We start from the raw sequence: 12,677 nt of genomic DNA on the forward strand, positions 1-12,677 counted from the left end.
TACAATGCTTAGAGACCAGCAAAGATTTCTAGAATTTGCAACTAGCTGGAATATATTTGTCTTTACTGATCATGGCGCTGCATTATGAAGGAGCACAAGCCAGATCAAATATATAATGTATCAATCATGCTCAAAAAGTTTGATGAGGAACACTCTGATGATGATGGTAGTGCAGTTATGAATGACAGCTGTAAAATAACAGCAACTGGGAACAATGTGTACCTCTCCAAATGGGATGAATCATCAAACGTCCAAGGGGTTACATTGAAGAGGGAAATGCTAGTCTTGGAAACTATGTTTTACCTGTTGTATTAAAGTGACAATATGTTGTTCAATCACATGTATCTCTTTGCGATAAGCTTTCTTAGTCTTTGGGAAAAGAGGAGATGTTGCATTATCTCTCAGTCTACATGTCAGTATACAGTTAAGAGACATTAAAGTTTGGGAGAAGATTTGTAGCTCGGGTGCTCATTGTTGTGGTTCTGTTCGCCACTGTTCAAAAGGGCCACAACACACTGCAGTACACCAGAACTGCAAAAAGAGGAAGAAGAACACCTATACAATGTATTCGCCAAAAACAGATACCCCTGCAATTTCATCAACAGATGCCTAAGGGAAAGACAACGGAGTAAGGACATGCCACAACCCAAAAGACTAGCCACACTACCATACATCAAAAACATTTCTGAACTGACAGCCAGACTACTGCGACCACTAGGACTCATAACAGCACACTAACCAACAGCCACTCTCAGACAACAACTCACCAGGACGAAGGACCCGATACTCAGCATGAGCAAAACCAATCTAGTGTACAAAATCCCATGCAAGGACTGCACAAAACACTACATAGGACAAACAGGAAGACAGCTAACGCTCCGCATCCATGAACACCAACTAGCCACGAAACGACATGACCAGCTATCCTTAGTAGCCACACACTCAGATGACAAGCAACAAGAGTTCGACTGGGACAACACTACTATTATAGGACAAGCCAAACAGACAACAGCCAGGGAATTCCTAGAGGCATGGCACTCATCCACAGATTCAATCAATAAGCACATCGACCTGGACCCAATATACCGGCCACTGCAACGGACAGCTGGAACTGACAACCGGAAACGGCAGAGACAAACCACTATAAATGCCGGAGGAACCATCACAGAAGCGCTTCACAGGAGGCACCCAAGCACTGAGGATGTCACCTAGACAGGGGACGAAACGTCTGCAACACAGATTCCCAGCTTGGTGAACTGAACCACAACAGCTAAGAGACATGCTTAAGATATCATCACTGTAGCACATTATCTGAGGGAATAAAGATCTCATACTCCCTCTTTCCTCTGATCACTTGAAGCATGATGTGGAACTGGAAATGTGCCGCTTTGTTGTAAGCTAACAGTTATGTGTCGGCAGTTTCTTTTGCATAAAATAGTTCGATGTATCAATGTCTAATGGATTGTTTAATACAATGATATGTACACCCAGTTTCTTGTATTGCAAGAGATACCATAAACATTATCACCAATGTCACATCTAGTAAAATAAAAAACATATTATAGACAAATTACATCAGCCCTCATTTTAAGAGGGTGAAGCAACACTCTGACAAAACCGGGACTCATCTCAGGACCTGCAGACATGCTGAAATTACCTCCAGACACCCAGATATCACCTAAACTCTTAAAAATCACCATTGGTAGAATTTGAGTAAGTGGACCTTTAAATGGTGCTCTGGCTGGGCCTAACATGCTACAAGAATGTTTGCAATGTGATCATCAAGTTAATTGCTGGGACTATTTTTTCCCAAATTAGGGATCCTGGCAACACAACAGTCAGGTGCCCTATATGGCATCAAGATAGCATTGATTCAAACTGTCTTTTCCTCTCCTCAGTGAGCACTGCCTAGAATGTGCAAGAAGTGGCTGATGCCATTATAAGTTGCACAAAATGAGTGCTAAGCTTTCATAGAATCACACAGCTACACAAAAGAATTTTAAATCCAGAATGGCCCAGATATTTCTTTATTATATGTGCAGTTATTGAATTTGTTCCTCCCCAGAAACAGAAACCTGACTTGCATCTTGTAAACACAGTGGTGTATGATAAATTAATGTTTTGAAAGCTGCAAGGGGAATTCAGTTTTCTCATGATTAATAAGCCAAAGGATAACTCTTCCAACATAGAATAGAGATTACAAATGGTGATAATTTATCAATTTACAAATGCTTGCTATGCCCTTTCTTTCAACCTTTGTTTTAAAGTATAGTGTACAATTGCATTTGTACTTTGTTCAGTGTGTAAATAGCATTCTAATATTAATTATGGTGCATAGGATGACTGGAGCTGCCTTTCTGACCACTACATTGTGGGTGGATTGGTCAAGTTGAAAGATAATCCTGCGTGGGAAGTGGAGGCATGCTGTCGATTTAACATTTTCTTTCCCCTAGCCCATAGCAAAATTGACTATTAAGTCACCTATCTAATTTGCTAAGGTGAGAAAGGCCAGAATTGTAAACCCATGGGAGAATATGATCACAGCAAACTGGTCAATGCATGACATTAATTAGGCTTTTATTAAAGTTGGTAGGGCTTGGATTTCACCTGATCTCTGTTCAGCTTCCACGCTCGGATTTGAGGAAGAAATTGCCTGGTAGCTATGGTGTGTGGTCAGATTAAAACACATTTTGATCACAGAAGACTATATCCACATAAAGGTCTCATGTTACTAAGTCTGGATAGGAAGTAGCATGCAAAAATGATTAGATTTCTATTTCTCATGTCTGCTGTGTGAGTATACATGTGGTCTCTCAGCAGTTCATGGCTGTATGACAGCTCAGTCTCTCGGCAGCTCATGGCGGTAGACAACCCGGTTTCTCGGCGGTTCATGGTTGTATGACAGCCCAGTCTCTTGGCAGTTTTTGACGGTATGACAGCCCGGTCTCTCAGTGATTCGTGGCTGTGTGACAGCCCGGTCTCTCAGTGCTTCAGCGAGATTCTTGGCCTGGTATCTCGACAGCTCGTGGCGGTGACTTGGCTCGATGTGTGAGTGGGCCCTGCCCAGGCATGCTCCGGAAGCAGGTGGAGATCCAGTAGGTGGTAGCATCAGCAGCAACGATAGCATCGAGGCCCAACAGGGGAAGACTGAGTGGTGAGGGAGGTCTTCAAAATATCTGTGGTGGTGACATCAAGAACAGGCTGCTGAGGCCTCCTAGAGAGTGAGATAAGCAGAGGATTCATCAAAGACTGCTGAACTTCTAATTTAATCTCTTGAGTATCTAGTTTACATTTAGAAAGACTTTAATGTTAACCATGACCTTATTTTTAAATTTTTCTACATATTCTACTAAGGTAATGTTTAATTTTATTTCTCTTACTATTTTATACGTAAGTTTTTTTTGTACCTAGCTCCCTTTCTACCTGAGATGGCCCGAGTGTGGCAACATTATGCACCTTTCACTGTACTCTTGTACTCCTGTACTTGAGTACATGTGACAGTAAAATCTAAATCTAAATCTGTTGGCTTTCAGGTCCAATGTGAAATGGATTTATTGTCTTTGTCCAGTTCCCAATGGTCTTGGATCAAAGCATGAAACTTTCACTGTTCAGGAACCCCTAAAGGTCCTCATTTTCAATTCAGTCTTGGACAAACAAGGCAGACAAAGCACAAACACATTAGGCATCTGACAAGGGGCAGACAAAGCACATGCATGAAAATAAAACAAAGAACTGTGGATGCTGGAGAAACAAAAATCAACGTTACTGGAGAAACTCAGCAAGTCTGGCATTATCTGTGCAGAGAAAGCAGAGTTAATGTTTCAAGTCCAATGATCTTTCTTCAGAATTGACACATGCATGTTGCTGCATGTAGTTTTTTTTTACCTGGAACAGGTCACCGACCAGAAGCCAAAGTCAGTAGCTTGAACAGAGTTACTCTACATCAAGCATGTTGAAGGGATTTGCAGATTGATAATCAACCTGTTTGGCCATGCTGTGAATGCACCACCCACAGGCATCAACTCTTGGAGTGGGCCTGGAACACTTAGAAATAGGGAAACTCCCTGAAATAACTCCACGGAGGCTGATATCCCATCACCAAGTCACCCTTTATTTACACAGGGAGAGTCCTTAACACTGATCCAGCTCACTCAGAGCCAATTCCCAGAGTGAACAGATCCTCTGACACTCCTGTTCTTATCTGTCAGCCAGGGCTCCCTGATTGGACCAGATTAACAGCCCCAGTTGGGGAACTCATATTTTATGAGGTCCACCTGGCTGACCTCATTACAATCTCTACACCACCCACTAGCACCACAACAGCAATATGTGTAGCAGGCACTAACTTACAGCCCATGCAGGAAATCTTAGGTCACCATGATAGCATTCCTACCTCTGGGCCAGAGCCTCTGGGTTCGAGACCCAACCCGGGCCTGAAAAGCACAGAAGGTATGCCATTACACAGTCAATCAGTTTATCAATCTGTAAGGCAAAAGTGAGGAATGCAGATGCTGGAGATCAGAGTCTAGATTAGAGTGGTGCTGGAAAAAAACAGCGGGTCAGGCAGCATCCGAGGAGCAGGAAAATCGACTTTTTGGGCAAAAGCCCTTCATCAGGAATGAAAAGAGGGACCCTCCATGGTGGAGAGATAAATGGGAGAGGTGTGGGGCTGGGGAGAAGGTAGCCAAGAGTATAATAGGTGGATGGGGATGGGGATGAAGGTAATAGGTCAGAGAGGAGGGTGGAGCGGATAGGTGGGAAGGAAGATTGGCAGGTAAGACAGGTCATAAGGATGGTGCTGAGCTGGAAGGTTTGAACTGGGGTAAGATGGGGGGAGGGGACATGAGGAAAATGGTGCAGTCCACATTGATGCCCTGGGGTTGAAGTGTTCCGAGGTGGAACATGAGGCATTCTTCCTCCAGGTGTCGGGTGGTGAGGGAGTGGTGTTGGAGGAGGCCCAGGGCCTGCATGTCTTTGGTGGACTGGGAGGAAGAGTTGAAATGTTGGGCCATGGGGCAAGATGTCTACCTTGAAGAAGTTCTCCTTCTCTCTCTACAAGAATCTCAGTGAGTGTCTCTCTCTCACTGCAACCCCCATGTCATTTCCCCTGCCCTGAAGCTCTTCAATCATGTCCTGAAATGGACTTGCTACCACAGCCACATCTGCTTCCTCAGTGCTTGCCTCCACAGCCAACTGAACCCACATGGACTCCGGACTATATTCAAACCAGCACAGTTTGGATCCGAGCAGGACAACCAGTACACACTACAGATTCAAAACTACCAGCAGCGGTTCTCCTTCAGGATCCTCTGCTCCACACTTGCTCCTCAGATGCTTCCTGACCTGCTGTGCTTTTCCAGCACTGCTCTAATTTAGACTTTTAGCAATCTGTACGTCTTTCCAATGTGCAGATAAGAGAGGGAGAGTTTCCCAGTCAGCCAGAATTTTACAGTAACAAGCACAACACCTCTCCCCACATTAAAAGACTTACATGAGCAAGTGTCATCCTCATTCCAAGGAACTCCCACATAATAGGCTATTATTTTCTCCATCTGTCAGGCATTCAGCGTAATTTCCCCCAGGTAAAATGCATTTAATATGATGGATCATGTTTGGAACACAACTCACCTCCTCATCTGCATCACATAAACGCAGATATTTTCTTCTGTCACTGGCGGTACTTCAGACTTTTCCAATTTGTTCAGTTCCTTGACCTACATCTGATTAGGAATAATGCACATCTTTAGTGATTTTGACTTTGCAGCAGTGAAATGTGGCACAGGTTCTGGGTTGATTCTTATTCATTAAATTGATAGTGGAAATCTTCTGAGGCTTAGTAGGGGAGAGGTTCATTTGAAAAATTTAAAGCTGTAGTTGCTAGATTTTTGTTAGGTAAGGATTTGAGGATAAGCTCATGATCTAATTGAATCGACATTTGTAGCTGAAGGGAATCGAAATATTGGGTAAAAATGGAAAGGTGGAGGTTGAACATCAGCCAGTATCTTGAATAGATCAAGTTCAATGTGCCATATTTTTCTTTTATTTCTTATGCTCTTATGACTAAATCCTCTCGCCATTTTGTTAATGACTTTAGATAGTGGGAAAGAGCTAGTTTAGATGAGAATGCTGAAACCAGAACTGAAAGTAAAGTACTCATTATTGCTACCTCTCTCTTGCCACTCCATTCTCCCCTCCCCTCGCTGCCATGCTCACCACCCCTTCATCCTCCATTTTCTGAATAGTTACCCATGAAAAGTCACAGAGATTAAAGTTTGCTGTAACTCCCTGGGTCACTATAAAACTGATCTCTGCCCAATGGCTCACTGCTGACACCTCACCTAGCCATCCCCGTCCTGACATGACGGCACCCCCAATTATGCAATCCCAGATCTGACCCAACACAATGACCCATTCACAACCCTCGACTCGATCTGACCCCCCACCACCACACATAGCACCTTCCCATCTACCCAGCTGCCAGCTTCTACCCCTCATCTACCTGTGACCCCATCACTTTCACTGCCCTTTATCCCCTACACCAAGTTCCTCACATCCTTTCATTCTCTCTGCAGCTTGTCAAAGTTCCATTAGGATCTTTAAATCCTGGAAAATGACAGATACTGGGGTGTGGGTTGACCTCCAGCTGTGCTCCTGTTGATGCAGGAAAATTCCCAGAACAGGAATATTATGCATTTCTCAAGAGATCTGGTTTGGAGTTTTGTATCAGAGGTGCGAAGCTCCAGAACAAATTAGGTAAAAAGGAACAGAGTGGTAATCTAACAGTGATTAGCATTCATCAGAAGGTACAATTTACACCGCTCATGAGGTTGGAGGATTAAGAAGGCTCAGATATTAGAACTTTCTCTAATCATTTCCACAAATATTTGATTATATCCACTTTCTCAGATAAATGAGCAAACTTAGAAAAATATGGTCGAGGTAAGGTCAGGTTTTGGGCTTGTAAAACATTGCAGACTGAGTGAAGACTTTCAAATTCCTGAGAAAGAGTAAGTTGGTAAAACAACTCCACAACTTTATTCATCAATGTAAATATATGGAGTGCAAGAAATGCTATGAATCATTGTGGAATTTCTTTGACTGTGTATCTCAACATGAGCTTCAGATGAAAATGCCCAACAGGTACGCTGACATGGCACTCCCACGCTTTCAATGCACTTGATAACAAATTCAGTGGCCCATTTAATATTTCAGTAGCCCTGGGCTACTAAATTTCTTGGAAATGTAATTTTCTCTTCTTTGTCAAGCTTGTTGTGAACTTCATGAGAAATATCAGTCCAGATCTTGGGGAAACCGAAATGAGGACCATGTGGTTTTTTTTAAAATGGTCTATCCCAAAGTTTTACACCACAACTTCAAATCCACACTTGGAGTTCTTCCACAAACTCTTTGCATTCCTGCAGGTTTGTAACAAGCTTACATCATAAGTGTTCAAACTGTTGATTGCTGCAAAGTGGTAAAGAAATACAATAGTGCCTCGACCTACGAGCTTAATCCGTTCCGGGGCGAACGAAAAGTTCGCGAACTGAATCAATTTTTCCCATTGTTCGGATATTTCCGGAGTCTTTTCTCTTTTTTGTCTCGTGGAGGTTGGTGATGTCACAAGAAAACAATCCAGAGAAACTTGTTGTTTTCTTTGTTGCAGAATTTTCTGAAAATGGGACATCCCATTGTCATTTAAAATGTTCACTGCTCTGTTGGTCACAGTTTTGTTAGGGTGATTCCTCACTCCATTTCCACAGTAATACGTTTAGGCTTCTTAACACCACTATCACTACCACTTTTCACTTTCTTGGGAGCCATAATGAGGGCAAATTTAATGCAAAAAGCAAAAAAAAACGTAAGAATTCTTATGATGTTCACAGTGCGCGTGCCAAAGACGAACTGAATGAGATCAAGCGGGGCCCGAGAGCTTTTGTGTTCAGAACGTGCGTAGCAAAGCAGAACAATGAAATCACGTGGTCGCACACGGGCTTTTTGCGTTCGTACCTTTGTTCGTACCTTGAATTTTGTATGTACGTTGAAGCAAAATTTTACGTACAATCCTGTTCGTAAACCGATTTGTTCGTGAACGGGGTCGTTCGTATGTCGAGGCGCGAATGTAAATTGTATTCTCCAGTGCAGGAAAGGATTAAGCAACATTTGGTTTAATGGCAAACCAGTACTGTTGCACTTAGAATCATCAAGAGTGTGGAAGCAGGCCATCCATCTCATTGAGTCCACACCGACTCTCTGAAGAACATCCCAGCCAGACCCAATCCATCCTTGTAACCCTGAATTAACCATGGCTAATCCACATAGCTTTTAAAATGGTCTATCCCAACGTTTTACACCACAAGTTCAAATCCACACTTGGAGTTCTTCCACAAACTCTTAGCACTATGGACACCATGGGCAACTTAACATGGCCAATCCACCTAACCTGCACAACCTTGGACTGTGGGAGCAAACCCCAGCACCCAGAGGAAATCCACGCAGAGACATATTATGCAAATACCGCAAGAACAGTCACCTGAGGGTGGAATTAAACCTGGGTTCCTGGTGCTGTGATGCAGCAGTGCAAACCACTGAGCCACCATGCCACCCAGATTGTCAGAATATACATTCAAAAACACCACAGCAACAGTTACATTTACTAATTATCACAACATTTATTCAATTCCTATTTTTCTAACATGGTCCTGCACGTTTATTGTCTTAACCCAATCATATAACTAAAGGATACTAAGTGATTTTTCAGGAATTGATTGTGTATTGACTCACCTCAGTTAAGGAGGAGGACCTGTCCCTGTTATTAAGTAGAAGTAACATGGTTGCCTAGCAGCGTCCTTGGTTTTCATTAGTGAGTGTACCAGTGAATTTACATAAATTAACTTTGGATTATTTACGTAACCACACTTTTAATGTTTTGTATTTCAGTAACTTTTTGTCAAGGGAAATTAAACATGTGAATGTTGTCCAGAGCTTCGTCAAATACAGGAATGACAGTACAAGGTCATGAACGAGTGGCAATGTTTTTCCATCAGAGTTAGTGGTCAGACCTTGCAGGTTTCATTCCTTTTTACAAAGGGAACAGAGATTGTACTTCAAGTTAACTTTAGTCTACATTCAACATAGTTGCATCTGTTTTATGGGCAGAACAATAACTAATTTAGCAGTGCAGAGGCCCACAGTGATCTGCGCTGGTGTTTGGGTTACAGCTAAGAGTGTTCAGGTTGCTCGCTCTAGGTGCAGCTGCTTTGTCTGAAAAGAATGCAAGCCTCACTTCAACATCAAAATGAGTGACTCACACCCATTTCAAACCAGGTTTCATCTATAATATTTGACTGACATCTCTGTGCCTTGCACTGTCTTGTGAGTGTCCATAAAAGAACTTCAGACAATTATAGAGTCAGAGAGTCATAGAGATGTACCACAGGGAAACAGACCCTTTGGTCCAACTGGTCCATGCCGACCAGCTATCCTAAATTAATCTAGTCCCATTTGCCAGCATTTGGCTCACATCCCTCTAAACCCTTCCCATTCATATCCCCATCCAGATGCCTTTTAAATGTCGTAATTGTGCCAGTTCCACCACTTCCTCTGGTGGCTCATTCCATACACGCACCACCTTTTGCGTGAAAAAGTTGCCCCTTAGGTCCCTTTTAAATATTTCCCCTCTCACCCTAAACCTATGCCCTCTCGGCAAAAGATCTTGTCTATTTTACCCTATTCATGCCCCTTATGATTTAATAAACCTCTATAGAATCACCCCTCAGCCTCCGATGCTCCAGGGAAAACAGCCCCAGCCTATTCAGATTCTCCCTATAGCACAAACTCTCCAACCCTGCAATATCCTTCTAAATCTTTTCTGAACCCTTTCAAGTTTCATAACATCCTTCCTATAGGAGGTAGAGGAAATTGCACACAATATTCCAAACTTAACCTAACCAAAGTCCTGTCAGCTGCAACATGACCTCCCAACTCCTATACTCAGTGCTCTGACCAATAAAGGAAAGCATACAAAGTGCTTTCTTCACTATCCTACTCCACTTTCAAGGAACTATGAATCTGTACTCCAAGGTCTCTTTCTTCAGCAACACTTCCGAGGACCTTACCAGGTTCTGGATTAGAGCTGCTGGAAAAGCACAGCAGTCCAGGCAGCATCCGAAGAGCAGTAAAATCGACATTTCGGGCAAAAGCCCTTCATCAGGAATACAGGCAGAGTGCCTGAAGGGTGGAGAGATAAATGAGAGGAGGGTGGGTGGGGAGGAAGTAGCATAGAGTACAATAGGTGAGTGGGGGAGGGGATGAAGGTGATAGGTCAGGGAGGAGAGTGGAGTGGATAGGTGGAAAAGAAGATATACAGGTAGGACAAGTCATGGGGACAGTGCTGAGCTGGACGTTTGGAACTGGGGTGAGGTGGGGGAAGAGGAAATGAGGAAACTGGTGAAGTCCACATTGATGCCCTGTGGTTGAAGTGTTCCGTGGCGGAATGTGAGGTGTTCTTCCTCCAGGCGTCGGGTGGTGAGGGAGCGACAGTGAAGGAGGCCCAGGACATCCATGTCCTCGGCAGAGTGGGAGGGGGAATTGAAATATTGGGCCACAGGACGGTGTGGTTGATTGGTGTGGGTGTCCCAGAGATGTTCCCTAAAGCGTTCTGCGAGGCGGTGTCCAGTCTCCCCAATGTAGAGGAGACCACATCGGGAGCAACAGATGCAATAAATGATATTGGTGGATGTGCAGATAAAACTTTGATGGATGTGGAAGGCTCCTTTAGGGCCTTGGATGGAGGTGAGGGAGGAGGTGTGGGCACAGTTTTTGCAATTCCTGCGGTGGCAGGGGAAGGTGCCAGGACAGGAGGGTAGGTTGTTGGCGGGCGTGGACCTGAACAGGTAGTCACGAAGGTAACGGTCTTTGCGGAAGGTGGAAAGGGGTGGGGAGGGAAATATATCCCTGGTGGTGGGGTCCATTTGGAGGTGGCGGAAATGTCGGCGGATGATTTGGTTTATGTGAAGGTTGGTAGGGTGGAAGGTGAGCACCAGGGGCGTTCTGTCCTTGTTACGGTTGGAGGGGTGAGGTCTGAGGGCGGAGGTGCGGGATGTGGATGAGATGCATTGGAGGGTATCTTTAACCACATGGGAAGGGAAATTGTGGTCTTTAAAGAAGGAGGCCATCTGGTGTGTTCTGTGGTGGAACTGGTCCTCTTGGGAGCAGATACGGTGGAGGCGGAGGAATTGGGAATACGGGATGGCATTTTGCAAGAGGTAGGGTGGGAAGAGGTGTAATCCAGGTAGCTGTGGGAAGCGGTGGGTTTGTAAAAAATGTCGGTGTCAAGTCGGTCGTCATTAATGGAGATGGAGATGTCCAGGAAGGGGAGGGAGGTGTCAGAGATGGTCGAGGTAAATTTAAGGTCAGGGTGGAATGTGTGTTGGTGAAGTTGATGAATTGCTCAACCTCCTCATGGGAGCACGAAGTGGCGCCAATGCAGTCATCGATGTAGCGGAGGAAGAGGTGGGGAGTGGTGCCGGTGTAATTACGGAAGATAAACTGCTCTACATAGCCAACAAAGAGACAGGCATAGCTGGGGCCCTTACGGATGCCCATGGCTACCCCTTTGGCTTGGAGAAAGTGGGAGGATTCGAAAGAGAAATTGTTAAGGGTGAGGACCAGTTCGGCCAAACGAATGAGCGTGTCAGTGGAACGGTACTGTTGGGGACATCGGGAGAGGAAGAAACGGAGGGCTTGGAGGCCTTGGTCATGGCGGATGGAGGTGTAGAGGGACTGGATATCCATGGTGAAGATGAGGCGTTGGAGGGAGGGGAAACGGAAGTCATGGAGGAGGTGAAGGGCATGGGTGGTGTCTCGAACATATGTGGGGAGACTAGGGGAGATAGGACAGTGTCGAGGTAGGTAGAGATGAGTTCAGTGGGGCAGGAGCATGCTGAGACAATGGGTCGGCCAGGGTGGCCAGGCTTGTGCATCTTAGGAAGAAGGTAGAACAGGGCAGTGCGGGGTTCCCGGACTATGAGGTTGGAAGCTGTGGGTGGGAGATCTCCTGAGGTGATGAGGTTCTGTATGGTCTGGGAGATGATGGTTTGGTGATGGGGGGAGGGGTCATGGTCGAGGGGGCGGTAGGAAGAGGCATCCTCGAATTGGCGTCTGGCTTCAGTGGTGTAGAGGTCAATGCGCCAGACAACCCCTGCGCCCCCTTTATCCGCTGGCTTGCTGGTGAGGTTGGGATTGGAGCAGAGGGAGTGGAGGGCTACGTGTTGTGAGAGTGAGAGGTTGGAGCGGGGGAGGGGGTTAGACAGGTTGAGGCGGTTGATGTCCCGCCGGCAGTCGGAAATGAAGAGGTCGAGGGCGGGTAATAGGCCAGCGCGGGGTGTCCAGGTGGATGCAGTGTGTTGGAGGCGGGCAAAGGGGTCCTCGGAAGGTGGGCAGGAGTCCTGATTGTGAAAGTAAGCTCGGAGGTGGAGGTGGCGGAAGAAGTGTTCAACGTCATGGCGTGTATTAAATTAATTGATGCGTGGACGGAGGGGGATGAAGGTGAGCCCTTGACCAGAACCTTACCATTTAGTGTATAAGTCCTGCCCTGTTCAAAAATACATTCCAAAATTTCCTGTCTTATCTTTTTTTGTATGGAATTCAGATGGAGTATATTGACATATTTGCCCTGT

General features: G+C 45.1%; 1 long non-coding RNA gene across 1 annotated transcript in view; it reads right to left on the minus strand.

Annotated features, from left to right (window-relative positions):
• Positions 1-881: 881 nt before the first annotated feature.
• The window catches only part of LOC122560382 (uncharacterized), a 29,682-nt gene continuing 17,886 nt past the window's right edge, over positions 882-12,677 (minus strand). Inside the window, exons 2-3 of the long non-coding RNA XR_006314728.2 lie at positions 5,629-5,720; positions 882-3,214 (exon numbers count right to left, since the gene is read on the minus strand). This is a non-coding gene — a long non-coding RNA (uncharacterized LOC122560382). The remainder of the gene's footprint in view (positions 3,215-5,628; positions 5,721-12,677) is intronic.

This window comes from Chiloscyllium plagiosum, unplaced genomic scaffold, assembly GCF_037043375.1.
Source record: "Chiloscyllium plagiosum isolate Xiang-an unplaced genomic scaffold, Cpla_swu_hap1 HiC_scaffold_20, whole genome shotgun sequence".
In the NCBI taxonomy this organism is placed as follows: domain Eukaryota; kingdom Metazoa; phylum Chordata; class Chondrichthyes; order Orectolobiformes; family Hemiscylliidae; genus Chiloscyllium; species Chiloscyllium plagiosum.